The sequence below is a fragment of the Heterodontus francisci genome, unplaced genomic scaffold (genome assembly GCF_036365525.1).
Source record: "Heterodontus francisci isolate sHetFra1 unplaced genomic scaffold, sHetFra1.hap1 HAP1_SCAFFOLD_43, whole genome shotgun sequence".
In the NCBI taxonomy this organism is placed as follows: domain Eukaryota; kingdom Metazoa; phylum Chordata; class Chondrichthyes; order Heterodontiformes; family Heterodontidae; genus Heterodontus; species Heterodontus francisci.
In genome coordinates, this window is record NW_027141852.1 from 21,910,906 (window position 1) to 21,915,300 (window position 4,395).

General features: G+C 42.3%; 1 non-coding gene across 1 annotated transcript; it reads left to right on the forward strand.

Annotated features, from left to right (window-relative positions):
* Window positions 1–3,044: 3,044 nt before the first annotated feature.
* On the forward strand, window positions 3,045–3,116 carry trnaw-cca (transfer RNA tryptophan (anticodon CCA)). Its single transcript has one exon. It is a non-coding gene; the product is annotated as a tRNA-Trp (tRNA).
* Window positions 3,117–4,395: the final 1,279 nt, after the last annotated feature.

A 4,395-nucleotide genomic window follows, 5' to 3' on the forward strand; every position in this document is an offset into this window, starting at 1 on the left:
ACACAGCTCAGTCAGCACGTTCCCCTGGTTTATGATGCTGGAACATTCCTCACACAGAAATTATTCAATCAATATTCATCTGCCAAGTCGGTCTGAGGCTGTGCCTCTCTGATCATGTGGAGTTAAAGCAATTCTTCCAGTCAGTTAGTTCAGTTGTCATTTCATGAGAAATTCGAAGTCATCATGACTTCGTCAGTGACCTCATGGTTCAGGTGTCTGAGTGATGTTAATCATGATGTGATCAAATGATTGTATGTTCCACTCTTTCCGTGGTGGGTTTTCACACTGAGTAGAAACGTGTTGGACATGGTCTGGAAATGTTTCACACCACTCCATTCCCAACAGGCCATGACCTGATGTGATGGAAATGTCATTTACTAAAAGAAGCTACATTTCCATCATTGCACATCTGGATGCACAGTCAGGATCTGAGCTGAAGGTGACCATCCTGCCCAAATTTCCATAGAGGCAAAAAAGACATGTGATGGGTTGCTGGCACAAAGCTGGGTGATGAAGTGTTTGAGAGGTTAAGATGATGGATTGTTAATTCCTTCTGTTTTACAAGTATGAATTTGAATCCCATCTGCATCAACAGTTTATAAAATGCTCAATACATTGTTTCTTTGTAATTCACCAGCTTTTGCAGAAAGTAGGACTGAAGCTGTTGCAGTACCTGTTAGAAAGATTGTCTAAGTTATTCTGAAGCCATCTTCCAATGTCATCTACATGTGAGCAGGATTTTAAAGGATAAGATGTAGTTTTTAAAAGTCATTTCAATCTTGCTCGAGTCTTTACAAAGAAGCCAGGTAAATCTCGATAAAAAGTCATATATATTTAGAGATCTTTTAAAAGCACTTCAATCTTGTTAATAAAAAGTCAGATGTAAATTTAAGAACTCTGATAAGGCCTTGCTAAAAAGTGACATACAATTAAGAAACAAAATACAACATTTAAAATGTCTGAACTCCCTCTGAAAGTTGACCCCTGCTGCTGCCGGTGTCTTCCTGGAATAGCGGAGCTGTTGTGTCAACAGAAAAGTCCTTCCCGAGCAGCCCTGAGCCTGTTGGTACCGGCTCTAATCCAACCCAGGTAAAAATCAGGGTACATTGTGGGCAATGAGCCCAAATTGCTGAACTACAGGTCCCTGTCACTTTAAAGAGTGGGCTGGTGCGATTATGATCAGAGGCTCCTTCTAAGCACATTTCTCACCACCACAACTTCCAGATGCTGGTGTTAGTGTGTGCATGTACTGGCAGTTGCAGTGCTGTTCAGACCCTCAATAGCAGTGAAAGTCTCAGAGTTCACCACTATTGGGCTGCAAAATCCAGGCCAATATCTCACAGTCCTGTTAGATTTGCTCTCCCTCTGTACAAAATCAAACTCCACACATTGTCTTTCACTCACTCCTGTTTCCAGCCCTGACGGTGCTGAAATCCCCTCTCAAAGGTACACAATCCAGTTGATTTCTGATCAAATACCTCCTTCCTCATTCAATAGAGGAAACAGAGACATGAACAGGAGTCAGGTGCAAGAAAGTTTCACCAACAGAGCAAAGAAAGGCACCAACAAAAGTCACACCTACTTTCCAAATCATTTCACTGGAATATTCTTTCACTTGTTTTGTAAGTGACTGCAATAAATCTGAAAATGAGCACCATGAGGTTTGTGTTCACTAGTCACTTGTTCTCCTGTGTTTGTCTGTCAGGTTTGTAATTCAATTTGTATTGGATATTGAAGAGAATCTCTTTTCAGATGATTGCACATTGTACTGTGTTTAAAGCAACCAACTTGTAAAATGGCAGATAATGAATGTTTCAATACCTGTGTGACCAGATTCTTCCAATGCTTTTCAACAGCTAGATTGATGATGCTTGCAATCTGTATCCTGTGGAGAATGGGAGTGGAGAATAAAAACATGGTGCATGAACAGGACAGACTGTGTAAAATGGGAGCACAGAAATACTGCCACCTCATTGAAAGTTAATGAGATTTATTCGAAGTCAGACACCTGTCCACAATGAACAAGTGAATACATTAATTGTCCACTTTCAATCTAAATGGGACTGAGGTTCCAACAGAAAAGTTTTCTGGAAAATACCTGCTGCAGTTTTAAAATTGATGAACTGGAACATCTTATACTAACTTTCAAATAACTGGAGTGATTGTTTAGGTCCCATAGTGGAGAGAAGGAGTTGTTTATAAATATAAGCAGAAAGACACATTTGTGGATTGGTGAATGAGCTTTATCTTTCTGAAATGTATTTGTCCATTGGTTGCAGGTCACTGGAAATTCTTTTTTACATTTCAATTGTAGCAGCAGCAGTTAGCAGTAAAATGTCTGATTAATCAGAGTAGTGGGTCTGGGAAACACTTAAACAGCCGAGACCCTGTAAAACAGAACTCCAAGTAATAGTTTAAATAAGGCACTGAACTGACAGAGCGGTAAAGGCCTGCTCAGGTCAGGAAAAAATACCCGACCCGAACCCGACAGAACCACATTGGACCCAAGCCCGACCCGGCCCGAGTATCTCCATTTATTTCCACGCCCAAACACACCCGAGCCTTACCCGACCACCGGAATGTTCACTTTGCCGACCTCCCGATTTCGAATCTACAGGAAGCTGCAGCATGAGCGCAATGACGTCATAGAGATGCTCACTTGCTCACTGAGCAGACTCAGAGTTTCCCTCCTTAATGACCCGGACTCCCAGCTTTGGTTGGCTTTTCAACTTTTGACACTTATTAAACTCAACTTCCCAGCAGAGTTAAATGTAATACTTACTGTGTGTGTCACACCCGGACTCAGTCCAACCTGGACCCAGCCTGACCTGAACCTGGCCTGACCCTACCCGAGTCCAAAAGCCAGACCCGGAAGAGCGACCCGACATGACCCGAACGCGACACAGGTCGTCGGGTCCCGTCGGATTCAGGTCGGATTGCAGGCCTTTACAGAGTGGAGGTCAGATGAGCATTGAATTAATTTCAATCACTGAATCTAAACAAGAAGTAAATCTGCCAGGAATGGAAAACTTTGCTTTATCTGTGAGCTTGTGGCACAACGGTAGTGCGTCTGACTCCAGATCAGAAGGTTGTGTGTTCAAATCGCATCAGGCTCAGTTATGTTTTCCAGCAGCTCAAGTTCTTGGATTTTATATCAGAAGAGAGTTCGATCTATTGGAATGTTCAGTGAATGGTTGAATTTCAAGATCAACTTTAATAGATTAAAGTCCTGATTTCTGGTTCCGTTCCATTTCCATGCTCAGTTCTTATTTCACAATGTTTTATATCAGAACAATGTTTCAGGGATGTGATGTGTCCATTGTTTGTACAATTGCTCTGTCACCCAGTGTGAGAAATAAAACACAAACCGCCCAGCGTGCGGCTCAAACCCATACCTGGCTCTGTCTATAGGCTGCTTAGTTCAGTTGGTTAGGACGCAGTGTTGATAACAACATGGCTGTGGATTTGATCCCCATGTGCACTGTCACATGGTCAGTCATGAATTTGACACATTTTTGTAACACTTAAAATCCAACTTTTAGATGCAAACAAGTTTACATAAAATGTCAGAGGGAACTTATTTTGAATAACATCCATTATATCTTTGTCACTGGTCTGGAGTAACACAGAATTCTTTCCAATTATCTTCCGTTTGCTGATAAACGTTGAACTCGTGGCCTGTTCTCGTTAATGGTCATGAGCAACAAAAACAGACAGAGCGAGTCTGACCGCCCAGAGATGTGGAAAAGGCTTCAGTTTGGGACAAATGCAGCAAACCAAATGTTCACCCTGCCCCGAGAGAGTCAAAAACTGGGGGAAAGGACACAGGGAGATAGAGAATAAGCTACAGCAGACAATGTAAATATTTCCCATTCTTGATATCTCTCTATTCCAATCCAACCTTCAGAGTTGGGGAAATAATTTCAGTGTAAATTGTGCAGCTCAAGAGTCAAAACCAAAAGGCGATGCAGAAGAAAGGAGAACTGCCAAAACCCCAGATTGAACCAGGAATCTTCAGTCTAACACTCTCCCAACTGAGCTATTTCAGTCACACAGGCTTGGGATGATAAGTGGCAAGTAACATTCGCACCACACAAGTGCCAGGCAATGAATATCTCCAACAAGAGAGAATCTAACCATCTCCCCTTGACATTCAATAGCATTACAATCACTGAATCCAGCACTATCAACATTATGGGGGTTACCATGGGGAGCCATACAAATAACGTAGCTACAAGAGCAGGTCAGAGGCTTGGAATCCTGAGGCGAGTAATTACAGTGCAGCTGTTGGCTCCACCCCAGGGGCTGAATTTGTTCTGTAAACCATGAAGCAGCTTCCTCTCAAATCCCAGGTTTATCAATAAATCCTCTTACAAAAGCCCCAAAGTGTGATAT